At 45.8% G+C, this 22674-nt stretch overlaps 1 protein-coding gene across 4 annotated transcripts in view; it reads right to left on the minus strand.

The window, feature by feature from the left end:
• The window catches only part of dzip1l (DAZ interacting zinc finger protein 1 like), an 87489-nt gene extending 76738 nt beyond the window's left edge, over positions 1 to 10751 (minus strand). Inside the window, exon 1 of one of the 4 annotated variants that reach the window (XM_033031531.1) lies at positions 10658 to 10751. The gene's annotated coding sequence lies outside the window, so the exon portion shown is untranslated. Of the gene's footprint in view, positions 1 to 6204; positions 6363 to 6820; positions 7353 to 7459; positions 7566 to 10657 lie in introns of those variants that run through there. The other 3 variants (XM_033031533.1, XM_033031532.1, XM_033031534.1) reach the window with 3 other exon arrangements.
• Between the last annotated feature and the right edge of the window lie 11923 nt (positions 10752 to 22674).

Below are 22674 nucleotides of genomic sequence, written 5' to 3' on the forward strand. Positions count from 1 at the left end.
TTTAATGTCTTATTTCAATGGGCCAATTACCTGTTTAAATGCTGTATTTCTCTGACAATGATAATTTCACGATCTGGCACTACTTCCCCACATGTCAGGATCATTGCAGGATTCTTGCCCAATTCTAGTGTTTGTCAATGAGGCAACACATTGCATGAAGAGAGGTTGAGGTGTGGGGATAGGGGATGGATTGAGTCAGAGCAGCAGTATGGAAAAAGTTCAAAGAGACAACGAAACAAGGATCACAGGGGGTAAACGCTGCAAAGTTTGGGACAGTAGAAGTGTCCCAGAAAAGGTGACAACAAGGTGAGTTTCTCAAGAGAGAAGATGGCAGGAGAACAAGGGAAAGATGATGACTGCACTGGTTTGGCTGGGGGAGGTGGTGAAATACAAAGCCACGAGAGACTGTTCATCATGATGAACAATTTAAACATATGGTAATTCTTGCCTCTATTACCTCCCATATATCGCTGCTTCAGGTAACTATAAATCAGTTGCCCTTGCCTGGTGGAGAACGCCAAGGCCTTAATAGTAGAAGACAATGGCTCAGCGCTGCCAACGTCAATTTCATCTGGTCTCAATGCTGAAAGCTCTACATTAGGCACTCCTCCTTTGTGGAGGGGCGGTAAGTTCCTGGAGAGCGGGAACAGATAATACAGTCATTCTGCGACTGGTGGTGAAGGAACTGCACATCGCTGCACTACCTGTGTTGATGCTGGGGATGGGGTGGTCAATCCTGCATCTTGTTTGTTGCAGTTGGTGGCGATGACTCATTGGCAATGAAGCAATTTTCACCCTGGTTAAATACATCCATTTCTACTCCGAGTAAACATTCTCTTCAAATAACTGCTGAATGTTCTAAAAAGGCATTGGTGACCAGAGATTCCGGAAAGTATCATGAAGAGTATGAGTGTTTGGATGGTCTGTTTGTTCAATACTCTACCCAGCTGGAGCACATTTAGTAATGCACCTCCCTACCCTACATGCCACAGACAAACCATATTAGAAAATAAATAAAATATTCTGAGGGAGGGGGAGTGCCCCTGACCCAAAACATTAATTGGTTTCTTCTTCCACAGATGTTGCTTGACTGGTTGAGTTCTTCCAGCATTTTCTGTTTTTGTAACAGGCCTAAGGATACCTTCAAGAAATTAAGGACAATCTCAAGCTCTTCATCTCAATGACAAGCCATCGGCTTCAATCAACCTTCCTGTGTTTTGCGTCCATTAAGCGCAGTGCTAATATATTTCCCCTTCTCCAGGATGGTCTTTGCCTACATTCTGCTCCCTCTACAAGCTTCAGTACACATAAAAAACAGCTCCACTTCTCCATCACAGCCAGATTCTGCCGAGTTGCAGGCTTGATATTGCAATCAATGAGGAACAATGGTTTCCAAGTTGAATAGCCATCTTTCTCAACTCCTAATAGAACTCCCCAAGCCATGTTGGCTCCTCCCCCTGTGCCCTTACCTCACCCAGCAGTCAATCTTTTTAGCTGGGTGAACTTTCAAACTCAACATTTTAATAACTCCCAACTGTACATTTAGTCCAACAGCACTGCCATGAAAGTCTCTACCTCTCTTCCACCACCACTCTTAGGTCAACATCCCAGGCAGCCAAGTTCCTCCTTGTATTCCCTCACCAACACTAATCTTGAGTTGAGGCTTACTCTCCTCTATGTCGTCAATCCCGCCCTATATTTCCAACCTCTTACATATCTCACAACACCTCCCCATGTTTACAATCTTGAGAGGCATGGCTAATTACAGTCTACCACCCACTGCTCCACCATTCCCTACACTAGATCCCCTAGATTTAATTAGGGACCTTAAGGTGAAGCAATTCCTCAGAGCCTGAGATCATAATATGATAGAATTCAACTTGGAGTTTGAGAGAGAGAAGCTGTATCGGAACTACTGTTAAGTAAAGGTAACTAGAGAGGCATAACGGAGGAGCTGGCTAAAATTGATTAGAAGAGTTCCTGGAACTACCTGGAGCACTATCTGCTGAACTATCTCCGACCCTATTTCTCATGCTCCTTCAAGACAAGTCAAGCCTAAAATAGACACCAAGAGCATGCTAAATAGAAAGAATATGAGAGAAACAGCAAAAGAAAGGACAAAGAAAATGGCAGTAAAAAGCTAATGGATTCACCATCAGAACAAGAACTCGTAACATTGTCAATGAGATAATAAAGGGCAAAAAGAAAGTTTGCAAATATTTCAATTAAAAATATAAAAACGCTTGTGAAATTTTATAATACCCCTAAAAAGTAAACTCCAAAAGTGAAGGCAAGAGGCAATTTTTTCCACATCCACCACTAATGCTGAGAAGATAATAAAGAGCTTTAATTTCAAAATGACAAGCACATATTACTGAAAGCTGCAAGAAGCATAAATATTCTCAAAAATGTGCAAAGTGTAAACTGGTAAGAATGAAACAGCCTTGCATGGACTGAAGGGAATGGTGTGGTCCACTGTTAGGTGAATTTGTGAAACGAGAACTCAGTGCCCTGTCGTAGACACAATCCATATTGAATCAGCGACAAGAGGACAAGAACTTGGAATACCTTTAAAAATGTTTGTTTGCTTTATTCATGGTAAGCAACAAACGTGGCCAGCTTCTAAAAAGTCCACTAAAAAGTACAATTAACTTGGAGTTGCAAAGGGGCTTGGGCATTCAGTGAAGTCCAACAATTGATATTTTATTTGCTACAAATATCCAACTATTTAAGGGATATATATTATATTAAACTGTTCATAGTGATGTTGGAGAAGATACAGATGATCAATAAATCTAATAATGGTCTCACATCTTTCTCACTCTCAAACGGCTGTCAAGGACCCCAAGATGAATCCTGCGTTTCCATATTGTTCATATTTATTTATTATTATTTTATCTGTGAATATTTTCCCCTGCTGCCTACAAATTAACTGAGGCTTTTTGTAAAGGAATATAAAGGCTATGATATAAATAATAATTATAATAATAATAATAATTATTATTATTATAATATATTTTATTGCCATTGCACATAAGCGCAACGAGATTTGGTATGCAGCTTCCAACCAATGTCATAACATAAATAACTAATAAGATTTGGATTTAGATATAGATTAACTTTAGATATAAATAAAAGTAAGTTCCTATACTAAAATCAAATTCCACGCCTGCAAAATTCCACATTGTATTTAACCAAATTTACTCAAACTTCCCAATCAAAAAACTATAAATCACTAAAAATAAATGTACCAATTCAAAACAAGAAAAATATGAATGAAAATAGGAATCTACTTTTGGCATGAGGGGTTAAAAGATGAAATCTCATGTCTTTGCAGCCAATATTTTATTTTGTTTTGTTATTATTTTTCCCTGTAAAGAACTGCGCACATTTTTAACATTCCTAGAGATTTAACCAATTTGGAAACTCAACCCATGTATCAGAGCCATGGGTGAATCAATGGCTGAGAATGCACGGCATGTTGTTCCCCTCAGTCCTACAGTTGGGCAAGAACTCACAAACAGGAAGTCAAACCTCACTTGGGAATGGCCACTTATTGTCAACTTAAAAATGTCCACAGTATTAAGTGAATATTCCAATTTTCTTTATGATGCATCTGTCCAGTCATCCAACTGGGAAACCCTGAAAAGCACACTTTCAAATGGCAGACCCATTCTTCTCACCCGGTTTAAGACCATTATTCACAATTTACTGTCTACTAAGGCATGGTATCAGAGCTTACGACACATCAGAGCCTCTCTTCAACTCATCTGTACACAACTGCACAGGAAATTATCAAACTGCTGGAGGAACCCAGGGAGTCATGCAGCTGCCTGACCCACTGAGGTCCTCCAGCTGTTTGATGTTTGGCTCAAGGTACCAGCGGCTGCAATGTCGTGCCTCCACAGGAGATTACCTTGCTTTGAATAAATTCGGACAAATTATCTTATAATAAATTACTTGGAAGATGAGAGTCCAGCTGTAATTAAATAATGGAGGGATCAGAGCACAAATAAATCAACCAATCAATGCTAACAAGGCCGTAAAACAACAAATCAAGCACTATTTCTATGGGGATAGAATTGAAAAACTTGGGAAGTTATGCTAAACCTCTGTTGAACCTTGATTACACCACAGTTAAGAGCTACTGAAGAGGATGCAGAAGTTATCTTCAGTTGTCTAAATCTATGGGACTGCCCACAGTTTACGTAAGAAGACAAGAGAACAAGAGCGGGCGTGGGCCACCAACCTCTCAGGCCTGTGATCATGACTTTAACCTAGAAATTATTTAACCTAGAATCGTCAGAATGTGGAACTCACTCCCACAAGAGAAGGTCAAAGAAAACAGTAAAGATACATTTAGGGGGAGACAGGAGAAGCACACAAGAGAGAAGGGTGGTGAGGGTTACACTGATAGAAGAGGGAAGACAGGAGAGGCTAAATATCCTATGTATGCAAGTGGTTTGCACAGTGCGTTTTGACTTGTACATAACGAACAGCAGTCAAACTACACACATACACACACGTCCACCATCAGGCGCTTACCATGTCTGCCAAAAGCTTAAAGTTGCTAAACGCAACAAGCAGCAGGTTCTCCCTCTATATATTGTGGCTCTGTTGTATCAGTTACCGAGTGCTTGGAAACAAGGGGACAAACAACATTCTTGGACACACCTAAATCTTTTGTTTCACGTTTAAAACAATCACTCTGGCGAAAGCATCAAACATGCAAAATTAGAGTTCAACAAGGAAAACATAAATTAAATGAAAGTTTTAGAGAGAGTGCCACTATTAGATGTCCCACAATGTGAAACTGGCAAGGACTGCACAAAATTGACAAGTTCAAATTCCATTCTTTGAATTCTTGTCTTATTCATTTCCAAGATTAATATTTATTGCCAATCCCCAAATTGAAGCTAAACGTTTCATGGGTTCTGTTCAATATAAATTACTTATGGGTCACTCTAATCGAGTAATTCGCCAAAGTAACACGCCAATGTTTTCAGTCTGGGCAATGATCAAGAGCCTAGAGTGGCACAACTGGGGCCAACATCAGACTTTTTTGAGGCGGGGGTTCTCTGCACCTACTTGAAAGAAATTCTGTTTTTATTAATCCTCTATTCTTTAGCTGTTTCCTGTCATCTCAAAGTGAGGGCCGATATGTTGGTGAACACTCCTTCACACGCTGTCCTGACTCTGAAATGTGTTGGTATTCCTTCAACATCACTGGGGGAAATCCTGGAACAGTTGTGGTCACCATCCCCCTTAATTGGGGATGAGCAAAACTGCAGGCCCTGTCAGCACTGCCAAATCCTAGAGGTGGTGAAGGCAGAAACTTTCATAACATTGAAGAAGCATCTAAACAAGAACATGTATTGCCAAGGCATAGAAGGCTACGGACCGAAGGTGGGTTAATGGGATTAATATAAATGAGTGCAATAGGCATCACAATAGGATGTGGTGGGCTGAAGGGACTGTGACTCGATGATTCTAAAACAGGTTTAAATGTTTAGGCTGTTTATTGCTGATCTTAATCTTTCGAGATGGAATTCTCCTCCAAGATCCCAGCTGTGTAATGGCTCTGGTCAAATGCTGATTTTGGGGGAAGAGGTAGGAAACGTCATGATCAACCTGGCTGTGCACGCTGCCAGTCAACCTCCAACATTCTAGCGCAAGTCACAAAGAACAGGCACACACCCGTGACCGCAATGCAAGTGGTCACAGGAAAGGGGAGGATGTAATGGCTTCATTCATTTCCAGCCTCCTCGTGTTGACAACAGACGCAGATTAACAATCCCCACAAGCAAACACTCTGGTTCCACCAACTGTACATCCGACATGTTCTCATTATACCAGACACAACGTCCATAACTTCATCTGAAAGCAGAAACCTGCAGAAATCTGAACCAAAAACTGGGAATGGTGGAAACGTACAGTGGGTCAAGCAGAGTCTTTTGGGAGAGATTTAGTCAATGACTCTTGGAAAAGATCTTCAACCTGAAACCTTGACTCTGGGTGCTGCTCTCTCCTCAGGTGCTGACTGTTCCGTGGAGTATATCCAGCATCCATAGTTTTTAGTTTAGTTTAGAGATACAGCACGGAAACAGCAAGTCCACATCGACCAGCAATCCCCAAACATTAACAGTACCCTACAAATACTAGGGATAATTTTTACATTTACACCAAGCCAATTAACCTACAAACCTGTATGTCTTTGGAGTGTTGGACAAAACAGAAGATCTCAGAGAAAACCCACGTGGTCGCAGGGAGAATGTACAGACATGCACCCGTGGTCAGGATTGAACTCGGGTCTTTGGCGCTGTAAGGCAGTAGCTCCACCGCTAATTTTCCAGGAAAGTGGCTTCAAGGTACACATCCCAACCTGATGGACAGCAGTGGTAAAAATGCTAATTCAGATTGACTCACAAACAGCAACGACTATGAAGGAAGCAGAGTGGTGCAGAGAGTTTCCTCCCACATCCCACAGACAAACAGATTGGTGGGTTTTCACTGTAGCTCAGTACACATGACAATGCACTCAACTAAACCTATTGCCCCCCTGGAGTGGTAGAATCTGGGGGTGTGGGGGGGGGGGGGTTGATGGGAATGCAGAGAGAATAATATTAATGTCAATGGGTGGTTGATGCTCAGCACACTCAGTGAGCCAAAGATTCGACAGTACATCCTCAAAGCAGGACGAGGGGGCAGAGGTCAATGTAGTTCACAGCATTGAGGAAGTAATGAGCAGCTATAATGAGCTGGCAGGAAAGGAGACGAAACTTACACAGACGGAACTACAGGTAGCAACATGGAAACTAACCTGGATCCAAAGATCAACATAGTCTCCCTCATCCACTCCAGCAGGCGGGAAAGGCTCGCTAATCACACAGCGAGCTGAGTGGGCAATGTAGATAGAGCATCCATGTTAAAGAACCGCCGTCCCCGTGTACCTGTCTATTATTGCCACCTCTTTCTGCAAACTCGACAATATGCATCATTTTCCTCCACTTTGCACATTAGTTCTGAATTCAGGCAATCCGGGGCGGCCCTGAGTGGGCAGGTTAGGTCCCTGCAATGTATCAATTTACAGCAATTCTGCCAGGTTTGACAACAAAGAGATAGTTTTCTTTTAAAGCTGTCAAACTCGATCAGGCTTTCTCGTACACTCCGGGGTAGTTTCAAGTTCCGTCGTCATAGCGACAAGGGAAACTGACACTTCATTCAGGAGGCAGAAAGTGCAGGGTGAGATCGAGAGATCAGAAACTGTTAGAAAAGATGGAGAGAGAGACAGGGGTACGGATAGAAGAGCTGGAGAAGATCTAAAACAGCTACAAACCTGCTACTCATCCGTGAATGCAAGAGACTCAGTACAAGACGCCAGGCCTGGACAAACTGAACAACAGCAGATGTTGTTTACACCGATCACTATAGTTACTCAGCATTCCAACTAATCACTCACCAATACCTGACCCAGCAGCTTCACAATCTGGCTGCATGTTTCAAAGCAGCACCGCTCATTAATCTTCACCAGTAACACACCTCAGCAGGGAGGGGGGGAGCGTGCAGGGGGAGGGAGGGTGGAGGGGAGGGGGTTGGAGGGAAGAGGGTTGGAGGGAGGGGGCAGGGAGGGGTGACGGAGGGAAGGGGGAAGGAGGGAGGGGGGAATGAGGGAAGGGGGAAGGAGGGAGGGGGGAATGAGGGAGGGGGGAATGAGGGAGGGGGAAGGGGATGGGAGGGGGGAGGGAGATGGAGAGAGGGGGAGAGGGGATGGAGGGAGGGGGATGAGAGGGATGGGGAGCAACGGGGAGAGAGGGAGCGATGGGGAGAGAGGGAGAGACGGGGGGCGATGGAGAGACGGGGAGAGACGGGAGATCGGGAGAGAAAGGGAAGGAGAGCAAGGGAGAGAAGGGGAGAGATGGGGAGAGAGGAAGAAATGGAGGTGAGTGGCAGAGACGGGGAGAGACGGGGAGAGAGGAAGAAATGGAGGTGAGTGGCAGAGACGGGGAGAGAGGGAGTGACGGGGAGAGACGGAGAGAGACGGGGAGGTGGGGAGACGGGGAGAGATGGGGAGAGAGGGAGGACAGAGGGTGAGAGAGGACGAGAGAGGGGGGAGAGAGGGGGGGGAGAGGGGGAGAATCAGCGAGAGAGCGAGAGATGAGGAAAGGGATAGATGGGGTGAGAGACGGGAGAGAGGTAGAGAGGGAGCGGGGGTGAGGGAGAGATGGGAGAGAGGGAGTGTCGGGGAGAGAGGGAGAGACAAGGAGAGACAAGGAGAGATGTGAAGAACAGGAGAGATGGGGAGAGAGGGAGGGATGGGGAGAGTGGGGGAGACGGGGAGAATGGATGACACGGGGAGTGGGGGATACGCGGAGTGAAGGATACAGGGAGTGAGAGGGACATGGGGAGAGAGGGAGTGACGGGGAGAGAGGGAGAGACGGGGAGAGACGAGGAGAAGCAGGGAGAGGTGAGGGGAGGGGGAGAGGTGAGGGGAGGGGGAGAGGTGAGGGGAGGGGGAGAGGTGAGGGGAGGGGGAGAGGTGAGGGGAGGGGGAGAGACGGGGAGGGGGAGAGACGGGGAGGGGGAGAGGCGGGGAGGGGGAGAGATGGGGGATAGAGGGAGAGGCAGGGGAGGGGGGAGAGACGAGGAGGGCAAGCGGGGAGCGTGGGAGAATGCGCGAGAGAGCAGGAAAGGGATAGATGGGGTGAGAGGGAGAGTTGGGGAGAGAGATAGAGACAGGGAGAGGGAGTGAGGGAGAGACGGGAGAGGAGAGAGGGAGAGACGGGAGAGGAGAGAGGGAGAGACGGGGAGATGGGGAGAGACGGGGAGAGAGAGTGAGATTGGCAGTGAGAGAGAGAGGGGGAGACGGGGAGAGGGGGAGAAGCGGGGAGAAGAGAGAGGGAGAGGTTGGGGGAGGGGGAGAGAGGGAGAGGCGGGGGGAGGGGGAGAGACGGGGAGGGGGAGATGGGGGAAGATGGAGACAGGGAGAGACAGGGGAGAGAGGGAGAGACGGGGAAAGAGGAAGAGACGGGGAAAGAGGAAGAGACGGGGAGAGAGAGAGAGACAGGGAGTGAGAGAGACGGGGAGAGAGGGAGAGACGGGGAGAAAGGGGGAGGGGAGAGTGGGGGAGACGGGGAAGGGGGCGTGAGGGGGAGGGCGGGAGATGGTGAGATGGGGAAATGGAGACGAGAGAGTGGAGAGACGGGGAGTGGGACAGACAGCGGAGAGAAGGAAAGATGGGGAGCGCGGGATCGATGGGAGAGAGGGGAAGACGGAGAGTGAGGAAGACAGGGAGAGGCAGAGAAGAGGGAGAGGGGTAGAGGCGAGGAGAGGGGTAGAGGCGGGGGAGGGGGAGAGGTGGAAAGAGAGGGAGATGGGGAGAGGGGGGAGAGGGGGCGAGTCGGGGGAGCGGGGATTGAGGGGGAGATAGGAGAGGGAGAGAGGAGGAGAGAGGGGGAGATGAGGGGAGATGGAGACGGAGAGAGAGGGAAATATGAGGAGAGAGGGAGAGACGGAGAGAAACGGGGCGAGGGGGGAGAGAGGGAGAACCGAGGAGAAAGGGAAATAGACAATAGGTGCAGGAGTAGGCCATTCGGCCCTTCAAGCCATTCAATGTGATCATGGTTGATCATCCACAATCAGTACCCCGTTCCTGCCTTCTCCCCATACCCCCCACTCCTACATCATTAAGAGCCCTATCAAGCTCTTGCTTGAATGTACCCAGAGAACCAGCCTCCACCGCCCTCTGAGGCAGAGAATTCCACACTCACAACTCTCTGTGTGAAAAGGTGTTTCCTCATCTCTGTTCTAAATGCCTTACCCCTTATTCTTAAAACGGAGAGGGAGAGAGGGAGAGAGAGAGAGGAAGAGACGGGGGAGAGACGGGGGAGGCTGGTAGAGAGCGAGAAGGGGAGAGAGTGAGAGACAAAGGAGAGGGGGAGAGATGGTGAGAGCAAGAGACGAGGAGAGGGATAGATGGGGTGCGAGGGAGTGACGGAGAGGGAGTGAGGGAGAGACGGGAAGAGGGAGTTCAGATTCAGATTCAACTTTAATTGTCATTGTCAGTGTACAGTACGGAGACAACGAAATGCAGTTGGGGAGAGAGAGAGGGAGATGGGGAGTGAGAGGAGAGACGGGGAGAGGAAGAGAGGGAGAGGCGGGGAGAGGGGGAGAGACGGGGGGGGGGGGGGGGGAGAAGCGGGGAGAGGTGGGGAGATGGGGAGAAGTGGGAAGAGAAGAAGATGCGGGGAGAGATGGTGAGAGAGAGAGACAGTGGCGGGAGTTGGAGACGGGCAGTGAGAAATGGAGGGAGAAAGGGAGATGGTGGGGAGAGGGGAGATGATGGGAGGGGCATGGGGAGACGGTGGGAGGAGAGAGGAAGACGTTGGGGGGGTAAGAGGGTGACGATGGGGAGAAACGGAGAGGGAGACGGGGAGAGGTTCGGGGATGGAGTCGGCTGATGGGGAGAGGGAGAAGGGAGGATGGGAGAGGAAAAGGTAGTGGAAAGGAAGGCGGGAGGGTAGGAGGATAGTTGGGGGGGGGGAGAGGGAGACGTGGGGGGTGCTTTTTCAGTGAACCCATTGTGCCACTTGCACAGCCCGCTGCCGAGCCCCGTTTGCACCGCCGCAGCTGCCATGGGCTCCGGCGCTCACTGCATTACCTCGCCCCCGCGGCCGGGGAACCCCGGTCCCTTGCTCTGGTATCTTTGGTCCTGGTCCCGGTTACTCTCACTCCCCCTGCGCTCCCTCGATCCCAACGACAGGAAGTGAGCTCAGCAACTGGGAGAGCGCAGGCTGCCCGGGCTGAAGGAGGGAGGGAGGGGATGCAGAGAGACGAGCAAGCAACTCATGTGGGTGATGAGAGGGGAGCAGGCGGCAAGGAGACAGAAGCCGGTGGATGTAGAAGTGCAAGGGAGTTGTAGACTGAGAATGGATATTGGAATAGAGAGTGTGGGAGAAGAGAAAAGTGGACAGAGAGTGTGTGGGAAAGAACTGCAGATGCTGGTTCACACCGAAGATAGACACAAGATGCTGGAGTAACGGCGAGACAGGCAGCATCTCTGGAGAGCAGGAATGGGTCGAGACCCTTAAGCAAAGATCTCATAGCGCCCTTAAGTTCTTCAGACCTGAAGAGTCTGAAGTCAGAGTTGCTGCCTGTCCCGCTGAGTTACTCCAGCGTGTTCGCGTCTATCAAAGGAGACAGAGAGATGGATAATGGAGAATTTGGAATGCAAAGGGAGATGGGTTAGAGAGGGGCAGAGAAGGGTGTCGGGAACGAGCAGGAGCAAGCAGGGGATGGATGGTGAGAAGCGTGTGACGGTGGTTCATGGTATGTGGGTGCAGGGAGCAGAGGATGGAGACAGGAAAGGGAGTGCAGAGGTGTACCGGGGTGGAGAGACAGGGGATCAGAGAGACGGAGGTGTAGAGTATAAGGTCATAAGTGATAGGAGCAGAATTAGGCCAATCGGCCCATCATGTCTACTCCTCCATTCAATGATGGCTGTTCTATCTTTCCTCGCTAATCCCATTCTCCTGTCTTCTCCCCATAACACCTGACACACGTACTAATCAAGAATCTATCTCTCTGCTTTAAAAATATCCATTGACGACCTCCACAGCCTTCTGTGGCAAAGCATTCCACAGATTCACCACCCTCTGAGTAAAGAAATTCCTTCTCATCTCCTTCCTAAAATAACGTCCTTTAATTCTGAGGCTATGATGTCTAGTCCTAGACTGTCCCACTAGTGGAAACATCCTCTCCACATCACTCTATTCAAGCCCTTCACTATTCGGTATGTTTCAATCAGGTCCCCCCTCATTCTTCTAAACTCTAGCGAGTACAGACCCAATGCCATCAAACACTCATCATAAGTTAGCCCACTCATTTCTGGGATCATTCTTGTGAACCTCCTCTGGACACTCTCCAGGGCTAGCACTGGTGCCTAAAATTGCTCGCAATACTCCAAATGCAGCATGACCAGTGCCTTATAGAGCCTCAGCATTACATCACAGTTTTTGTATTCTAGCCCTCTTGAAATAAATGCCTACATTTGCCTTCTTTACTACCGATTCGACTTGCAGATTAACTGTAAGAGAGGCAGAGGAGGATGGAAGAAAGATTGGTAGCAGAGTCAAAGAGAAATGGACAAAGAAGATGATGGTGAGAGATGAACTAAAAATGGGAAGGAAGAGAGTGAACAAGAGTTGAAAAGAAAGGGAACAGAGGCAGTTCTGGAGAAAAGGATAGAGAATGCAATGCAAGGGATAGGGTGGATGGAGAGAGTGGCAATTAATAGGTTGATGGGAGAGAGGGGTAAATGAAGGGAGCGATTGGTAAAGGGGGTATGGAGAGAGAGAGTGAGGAATGGAGAATGTGTGAGGGGATAAAGAGGGGACTGAGCAAGAGGGAGTGATAGAGAGCTTGAGTGGGTTAGGGATAGAGAGTGAAGGGTGGAATAAAGTGAGGAAGAGTTTTGGAAAGAGAAGGGATATACAGTGATAGTTGGAGTGATGAAGAACTCACCATCATTCCTCCTATTATCCACAACCAACAGAAAAGTAGACATTTTCCAGTGTGGGGTTGAGGGTGTCATTACTCTGCTACCCTGCCCATTCCCTACCCTTACAGCCTTCCCACCTCACCTAGCTCAATAATCATAATAAACACAATAAAGTTTCAGACATACCTCTGCAATATACATCTATTTAATGTGTCTCTCAAAAAGCAGCCACCTTTCAATTTTGTGTGTACTGTTGCCAAGGTATGAATCATAACCAAGCCACGACCTGCCTGCCTGTCTGCCTGCATGTAACATATAGATACAAACATCTCCTGGGAATGTCATATACTTTCTGCCAGAGTACAAATCTTGGTTTATTTTCTTCCCCACTTTGCTAATTCACACATCCACCCTACCTGAAGTATGTTTAACGGAAAAAACTAGGGACATTCCAGACCTGTGCCTCAGTATCAAGCAGGCAGTGCAGTTACTAGCTGACCTGTTTGGGGGAGATATCAATTTTCACAAATGTCAACATACATTATACATAAATAAGCAAAAATAGCATGTTGAACATTTTCACTGTACAAAAGGTCTAGTGTGTTCTTGAATCACATTCATAGAAAGAGCATGCTAATATCCTGATTTACAGAGTTTTAACATTCCTTGTAATATCTTCATAGCTAAGAAAATAGTTTGTTATTTGGTTACCAATAGAATTACAGAGCTCTACAGCACAGAAAAAGGTCCATCAGCCCAACTCATCCAAGATGATCAAGTTGCCTAATCAAGCTAGCCCCACTTGCCTGTACCTGACCCATATCCCTTTCCTAAGTTCCCCATGTTCAAAGTATGAACGGCACAGTGGTGACAGCGGTAGAGTTGCTGCCTTACAGCGCCAGAGACCCGGGTTCGATCCTGACCACGGTTGCTGTCTGTACGGAGTTTGTACGTTTTCTCTGTGATCACGTGGGTTTTCTCCAGGTGCTCTGGTTTCCTCCCACACTCCAAAGACGTACAGGTTTGTAGGTTAATTGTTAATGACTGTGGCATATTCATTCAGGTCTGTTGTCGAGTCCCTGAACATTGCCCAGTCTACAGACTCCAAACAGTCCTGGAGTTGTTCCTCTGCCAACAACAAGACAGTCAGAAAATAGGATGAGAGCAAGGAGTCCCAGAGGAAAAGATATTCTGAATATGGGACCTTTTTAAGCAGCCTTAGTCAGTGGCATCACTCAGACAGTGGCTTGGCCCCCTCAGAACAATGGACTATTCACAGATCTCGATGGCAAGCAATTCAGCAGAAGGGTCTGTCTATTGGAATGGTACCAAGGTTACAAATACAGACAGCAAATCCTGAGAACTAGTTCATAGTGACAACTGTCTTTGCTAGGTTGCAGTGGGTCTTTAGAAAAGGACAGCAAGTTCAGTGGAGACATGATCCATCCCCATTTCCCCCCCCCCCATATCCACTTCATTGGATAACATAAAGCTGGCGACGGAAAGAGTACTTTTCTTGGATTCATATAAGAATCACATCACTAGTAACAATGTCCATTGGCTGAGCTTGGCAGAGGAAACTAAAGTGTCAGGTCAGGGCATTCAAGAATGTATAAAGAGTAAAAAAAATTGCAACTGTTAACCACAGATAAAAGTAAAATGACAAAACATCTAATAAATGTCTCTCTCAGGCATCGTATATCTTTTAAATCCTCATTGGATCGTTGAGGCAAAAGCAACAGGAAAAAATCTGTTCTAAAAGCCTCTTGGAATAAAACTACAACTACACTGTGATGGGTGACTACTCTATGGACGTGGAATGGCTTATCTGGACCGGGTGAGATAAGGCTTGCCACTTCTTTATCCTGAATCATCACTAATTCTGACCGTGGGCTGACATAATCAACAAATCACAGAATAAAGGAATGCAGAAAGCCCCAACAAACTTTAAAAGTATGCAAAGGGAAAGACAGTCCCTCAGTCATATTGACACCATGTCCATGTTCTTCAACACATTAATGCTGATGAAACTAACTTCAGTTTGCAGGAGATTTGGCCTTTTAATGTTTAATTTTATTACCAGTATCTGTTGGCACAGTGGACCTCCTGCAGAATTTGCAATCCTTAATCCTGGACGTTAATGTGCAGAAGCAAGTCATCGAAATACGGACAAACTGATGGAAAATTGCACTGGGCATCATATGACTGAAAATTAGTGAAAGTATCATGAAGCCATGGTAACATACTGCAGCATTAATTCAAAAAAGTAAAAGCAAATTTATAGCACTCTTCCTTCTTTGCAGTGACTATCTGCAGTGACCCACTGAGGATATCAATTCTCTTTGGATCCTTGGGATGATAATTTGGAGTCTGATTTTCACCACTCAAGAGCAGGATGGAGTGAACTGTAGAACCAGAAGGGGGATGGTGAGTAAAAGGGAACCACTAGCAGGAAGGGGGAAGAAAAATGGTGACATTGAGTCGGGTTACTTGGGTGATGAGTGGATGGAGGAGGAGGAAAGAGAATCCACTCATCACCCATCCCATCCCTACTATGGGACCGCTATTTTTCTCCCATCCCCGTTCTCTTCATCCCTTCCTCTTAGAAAGTCAAAGGGCATGGAAACAGGTCCTGCGGTCCATCATGCCAACCAAGATACACCATCCAAGCTAGTCTCACTTGCCTACTCATGGCATATCCCTCTAAACCTTTTCTATGCATGTACCTGTCCAAACGTTTTTTAAATGTTATTATTGTACCTGCCTCAACTACTTCATCTGGCAGCTTGTTCCATATAACCACCACACACTGTATGGAAAAAGTTGTCCCTCAGATTCCTTTTAAATCTTTCACCCCTGATCTTAAACTTATATGCTCTAGTTCTTGATTCCCCCATCCTGGGGGGGGAAAAAACTATCTTTTGCAAGAACATCCTTCAGCCATCTGCGCTGAAGAAATAAATTCCTAGCCTGCCCAACCTCTCACTATAGCTCAAGGCAACATCCTTGTAAATCTTCACTGCATTCTTCCCAGCTTTTTGGCATCTTTCCTATAGCAGGGCGGTCAAATCTGAGCACAATACCCCAAGTGCGGCCTCACTAGCACCTCGTACAATTGTAGCTTAACATCCCAATTTCTATACTCAATTCCCTGACTGACATCAAAAGCCTTCTTCACTAACCTATATATCTGTGATGCCACTTTCAGGGAACTATGTACTAGTACTTTAGATCCCTCTGCCCTGCAGCATCCCACAGGGCTCGACACCTCACAATGAAGGTCCTGCATCTTGTTTCTACATTTCAATCTCCCTTTCTTATCAGATACCATCATTTTCACCCATTTGTTATTACACTTAGCACCTCCAACCTTGGTTACCCAATCTTATCCTTCTCTCTCCTACCGCAATAATCTGCCAATCAATCTCTCCTTACCTGTATCCACCTATCACTTGCCAACTCTTACCCTACCTCTTCTATCATTTCACTCTACCAGTTATCTCCCGTCTACCCCCATCAATCTGAAGGATCCCGACCCAAAATTTGATCCCAACCTCATCTGTACATTTACATCCACAGTTGCTGCCTGATCCATTGAGTTCCTCCAGCAGTTTATTTTTTTGTGCAATAATATTAATGATTGGTTCATTTTTATTGCAACAAAGCTATGATAGCTTACTATCTGAATAGTGGGAAATGGCAAAGCGTCAACCTGGCTCTCAGGTGCTTAATCCTGCACACTCATCCACTCAACAGGGCCCCGGTTCTCTCCCTCACATGAAATTCACTTGATCCTGTTTGCCGTTCCCCCTCAAAACATACCCGGCCTTGTTTCTCCACTTCCCTTTAAATGTACCTGGTTCACTGGAAAAAAGTATTAGTCTTAAATAATACTTTAAAAGTGAATTAATAGAATTAATAGTATTTGTGAATTCAGAGTATTTGTATATTATCTGATAGTCCAGAAAATCTGTAGGTCGGGCATCACCAGTTTCGGGCCAATAGGTAAATGCAGTTTTTACAACCATTGAAACTTTGAAGTTTCTACAACCATGTTCAATGGGCTAAAAAAATGTTTAAAAAGTTCAAATAAAACAGACTACTGGAGGAACTCAGTAGGTCAGGCAGCCAGAGGTTGCAGAGAGACCGGATAGAAGTATGTAAAATTGTGTGTTGGACCTTCAGATGGTTTATAATGACATAAATCAAGATAACTAAAAACAGAATCCAATGGGATCCTACTGGTCCTATACATAATCATAATAATACTTTATTAGCCAAGTATGTTTTGCGACATACGAGGAATAAATTTGCCATACAGTCATACCAATAAAAAGCATCAGAACACACAAAAATACATTTTAACCTAAACATCCACCACAGTGACTCCTCCACATTCCTCACTGTGATGGAAGGCAAAAGAAAGTTAAATCTCTTCCCTTCTTTGTTCTCCTGCTGTCGGGGGCCTCGAGCCTTCCATTGAGGGGGCGATCTTGACTCCCATAGCTGGCGGTCGTGCCCTCCGTGTAGGGGGCGATCAAGCTCCTGCATCAGGGGGGAATCTCAACTCCCCCGCACCAGGCGATCGGACCCCGAGTCAGGGCTGGTCAAAACCTTCAGCGTCGTTTGGAGCTTCCCGACATCAGCCTCTACCCGAGACTGCGAGCTTCTCGATGGTGAAACCCGCAGGCCGCGGTTGCAGCGTCGATCCAAGGCAAGAGATCGTCTCCGATGGGTAGTCCACGTCCCCGCGGTGGGGCTCAAAGTCAGTCCCGAGCAAGGTCGCCAGCACCATGATGTTAGGCCTCACAGCAACCGGAGATACGATCCGGAAAACAATTGCATCTCGTCAAGGTAAGAGTTTCCCCCGACCCCCTCCCCCACCCCCCACATAAAATAAACCAGAGAACATTAACACCCTTTTAAAACATGCTAAATATAATTTAAAAAGACAAAAAGACAGACTGTTGGCGAGGCTGTCATCATGCGGTGCCCCCTGGTGGTAAACTGACCACAGTCACCATACTGCTACTTTCTCTTTTCTATCCACCAACCAAACATAGCTCAATTGTGAATTATTTCCACTGACATCCACGTTCTTTAACGTTCTAGTGCAAAGTCTTTCCTTTCCACACCACACACACACGCCAACAGGCTCTATCACACACCCTTTGTCAGGTGTGAGGCCTGAGGCTTTATCACTTCCTCAGAGAAAACCTGAAAGATACTTGGGCAAGACTCCCACTTCATGAGCTTACATTATCTATAGTTTATTGTTTTTAATTTTATCCATTTAAAAATAAATTTATGTTTTTTAAGATTTCACAACATTGAAACATAGAAAATAGGTGCAGAATTAGGCCATTCGGCCGTTCTAGCCATTCAATATAATCATGGCTGATCATCCAAAATCAGTACCCCGTTCTTGCTTTTTTCCATTATCCCTTATCCCTTGATTTTGTTAGCCCTAAGAGCTATATCTAACTCTCTTGAAAACATCTAGTGAATTGGCTTCCACTGCCTTCTGTGGCAGCGAATTCCACAGATTCACAACTCTCTGGGTGAAAAAAAAATTCCTCATCTCTGTCCTAAATGGCCTACTCCTTATTCTTAAACTGTGACCCCTGGTTTTGGACTCCCCCAACATCGGGAACATTTTTCTTGCATCTAGCCTGTCCAATCCCTTAAGAATTTTACATGTTTCTATAAGATGCCCTCTCATCCTTCTGAATGCCAGTGAATATACGCTCAGTCGATCCATTCTTTCATCATATATCAGTCCCGCCATCCTGGGAATTAACCTGATGAACCTACGTTGCACTCCCTCAATAGCAAGAATGTCCTTCCTCAAATTAGGAGACCAAAAGTGACACCCAGTAACACCAACAGTAATAGGCTTTATTATTCCAAGTTCTTATTCAATAGTTAATTTTGGAAAAGATGGAACACTAAAATTATCAGAATGAAGGAAGGAGGAGAAGTTATTTGTCAAAGTCATAAAGTATTCAATCTGCATTTTGGAGAACTAGTCAAGAGTTAGAAATCTTATTGTTCACATACCTGATTTAAAATGCTTTACTCTCGAGCTAATAATTGACAACAGTAGATGGGTAAACATCGTCATGGTAATATTTAATAGAAATGTTTTTAAAATGTTTCACATCTTTAATATTATGAAAGGAAAACATGGGTATTGTGAATGACGTCTTCCTTATATACTCACATTACCCCACACGTGGGGATTCTTTCCAATAACTAAAACATGAGTCAGTTTTGGACAGTCACTGTGGGATTGGGACTTTAGAATTATAACCTCTAGTTCAGTGAGAATTCACATTCAATGTGAATTTGCACAGATTCTTTCATAGTCAGTCCAAATGAATTAAACAATACTTTGTTGCGTTTAAGGGAAGTTTTAATTAGGAAACATACAATTCTATTTCTTCAAGTTTCAACTGCTCTCTTTCTAAAGAATTACGTCAAGAGTGATCAAAGACAGGAAGACAAACTACTTCTCTTGTTTTTATCCGTTTCTGCTATTCTGAGCCTTCCCCAGATTATTAATGGACGATTAATGTCTAATCATTGAGGGCAGTGTGTCCACAAGAGAATCTTTAATCTGTCACATTAGTTGAACCGAGCTAAAATATAATTTGAAAGAATTGAGCTATTTTCAGTGACCTTGAACTGGAGATGGGGAATAACAGGAATAATTTCATTTCTGATCTTTATTCATTACTTGCCAGCTTCATGTTGGCTGAAAGAATTAAGGTAATCATTTTACACTATCATTGTCAAACAAGTAACAGACGCAGACTGACTCAACACCCTCACTTAAGTCATCAGATGGGAGCTGACACACTCATGAAAGGTGAGGCAAAAACAAAAATAGCAGGAAAACAGGAAGGAAGCATTCATTAAGGTTTACTGTCTGAACTGTGATTTAATGAGCTCCCGTGACAATATCTGATACTATGGAAATAAATGGTGCAGGAACAAATTTTCTAACAACCAGGAAAAAGTTAAAATATCTCCAAGGTCACATACTTCGTCTAACCTTACTCTGTCAAGAGATAAGAACACCTAAACATGCGTCCATTGTAAGCATCACCAATCCAGAAGGAGTTGAATCAAATTATGAGTCAGTGTATATGGCTTAGTTGTATGGTTCACAGGAGTGAATGTTTCCCCTGTAGTGAAATAATTACAATGTTTGTTGGCAAACAGCAACTAGCAAGGGTGAAGAGAAAAGACATGTGGATTGATAATTATTCCAGAATTGCCTTTGGTCATATTTGCACATCCCAACTTTCCCTTGGGTGGTCTAATCACAGTGCTGGAATCCTGCAATGGCAGAATGACTTTTTAATGATTATCCCTCCATACTTTTTCAGTCCATGTCCTTGGTAAGTTTTTAAGAAAGGCAGGAGAGAGCCAACAGGGAATTATAGATCAGTTAGCCTGACATCGGTGGTGGGGAAGTTGCTGGTGTCAATTATAAAAGATGAAATAGCGGCACATTTGGATAGCAGTGGCAGGTTCGGTCCGAGTCAGCATGGATTTACGAAGCGGAAATCATGCTTGAGTAATTTTCTGGAATTTTTTGAGGATGTAACTGGGGAAAATGGATAAGGGAGAGCCAGTGGATGTAGTGTACCTGGACTTTCAGAAAGCATTTGATAAGGTCCACCATAGTAGATAGTGGGCAAAATTAGAGCACATGGTATTGGGGGTTGACATGGATAGAAAATTGGTTGGCAGACAAAGACTAGGGATTAACGGGTCCCTTTCAGAATGGCAGGCAAACTAGTGGCAGACTAGTGGGGTACCGCAAAGCTCGATGCTGGGACCACAGCTATTTACAATATATACTAATGATTTGGATGAAGGGATCAAAAGTAACATTAGCAAATTTGCAGATTACACAAAGCTGGGCGGCAGTGTGAACTGTGAGGAGGATGCTATGAGGATGCAGGGTGACCTGGACCGGTTGGGTGTGGACAGATGCATGGCAGATGCAGATTAATGTGGATAAATGTGAGGTTATCCACCTTGGTGGCAAAAACAGGAAGGTAGATTATTATCTAAATGGTGTCAATTTGGGAAAAGGGGAAGTACAATGGGATCTGGGGGTCCTTGTTCATCAGTCACTGAAAGTAAGCATGCATGTACAGCAGGCAGTGAAGAAAGCAAATGGCATGTTGGCCTTCATAACAAGAGGAGTTGAGTATAGGAGCAAAGAGGTCCTTCTTCAGTTGTATAGGGCCCCAGTGAGACCACACCTGAAGTATTGTGTGCAGTTTTAGTCTCCAAATTTGAGGGACTATAAAACCCGGAAGTGTTGTGCCTCAGTCAGTCTCTGCAAGATGGGGGAAGTGAGAGGGTTACGTCTCTCAGTCTGAGCTGTGAATAACACTGAACACATGTCTAGTAAACTGTGAGTGTGGTTTTACTGAACTTGAGTGCCCTTAATGTGGTTTGAAAATGAAAATGAAAATGAAAATGTGGTTGGTTGAAGTAAAAGCACTGCAAATGTTTGGTGGGGGGTTTGGGTTGAAGTAAAAACACTGCAAATGGTTGGTGGGGGTTTTCGATTGAAGTAAAAGCACTGCAAATGGTTGGAAGTCTAAACTTGACAACTTCCTGTTTGCACTGTATATTGATTTTAGATAAAACGCTACTTACGGCTGTGATTTTTGGCCATCTTACTCAGTCCCCCTCCGCTCATCAGGTGCAGAGGATTCTTCCCATCAATGAAAAATAAAAGTGTTATTAGTGTTTAAAAAATGTTGAGAATCTCTCTCCTGTCAATCACACCATGAATGCCACACCTTTTCCGATGGGAGGGGGGAGGGATGATAAAACCCGGAAATGTGGGTGTGGCTCAGTCTCTGCATGATGGGGGAGGGAGAGGTCACGACCCCTCCCCCCCCCCCGACTGACCACCAATATTGGAATTGGTGGAGAGGCGGAATATTGTGTTGGGGGTCCAGCCCTCCCGTGTGAACTTAGTCTAGTACTGTATAGTTCTATCAGATCAGCACTCAGCCTCTTTTGCTCCAGGGGAAACAAGCTCAGCTATCCAATTTCTTCCCATAACTAAAGTCCTCCAAACTAAGCAATATCTTGGGGAATTTCCTCTGCACTCTTTACAATGCCATCAACTGCAGTTCTAATCTGAAGTAGGAAGTAGAACTTCCAGAACTTGCAAGTATTTGACAGAACTTCAGACTCCACCTGCATTATTCATCGGAATCTTGGATTTATGGCTGCTGCTCCCTGAACACACAAGTCAAGAGGCCACCCTGCAGAGACCCATTTTCCTCCTCCTCCTCTCCTTCCTTCTGCCATTCATTACCTGCCTCCTTTTCCACCACCTCTTTATCATCCTGGAAGCCCAACAGGACTGACAATGAAAACTAATCTACAAATTGAAGCTAGCATCAATGCTACCAGGACCAGTTGTGGGGAAAATAAAAGACAAGACTCAACAGCGATAAGACAGAATTCCTCCTCATAGGCTCCAAAGCCACACTCAGCAAAATCAATAACCCCACTCTCACCATCGACGGCACCACTGTCTCCCCATCTCCCAAGGCCCGCAACCTTGGCGTGATCTTTGATTCCACCCTCTTCCTTGAGCCTCACATCCGCCATGTCATTAAAACCTCCTTCTTTCATCTCCGCAACATCGCCAAACTCAGACCCTCTCTCACACCTCCTGCTGCTGAAAGACTCATCCATGCCTTCATCCCCCGACTGGACTATTGCAACTCACTTCTCCTTGGCATCAGCTCCACCTACATCAACCGACTCCAACTGGTCCAGAACGCAGCCGCCCGACTCATAACCCACACCAAATCCTGGCATCACATCACTCCAGTCCTCAAACAACTTCACTGGCTTCCCATCTCCCACCGGATCAGCTACAAAATCCTGATCCTCACCTACAAAGCCCTCCACCATCTGGCCCCCCCATATCTCACTGACCTCCTCTCCCCCTACCAACCCTCACGGTCCCTCAGATCCACATCAGTCGGTCTCCTCTCCATCCACAAGTCCAACCTCCGCAGTTTTGGGGACAGAGCCTTCTCCAGGGCAGCTCCCAGGCTCTGGAACTCCGTCCCCCAACTGATCCGCAATTCCGTGTCCCTCACCATCTTCCAGTCCCGCCTCAA

The sequence above is a fragment of the Amblyraja radiata genome, chromosome 13, assembly GCF_010909765.2.
Source record: "Amblyraja radiata isolate CabotCenter1 chromosome 13, sAmbRad1.1.pri, whole genome shotgun sequence".
Lineage (NCBI taxonomy): Eukaryota > Metazoa > Chordata > Chondrichthyes > Rajiformes > Rajidae > Amblyraja > Amblyraja radiata.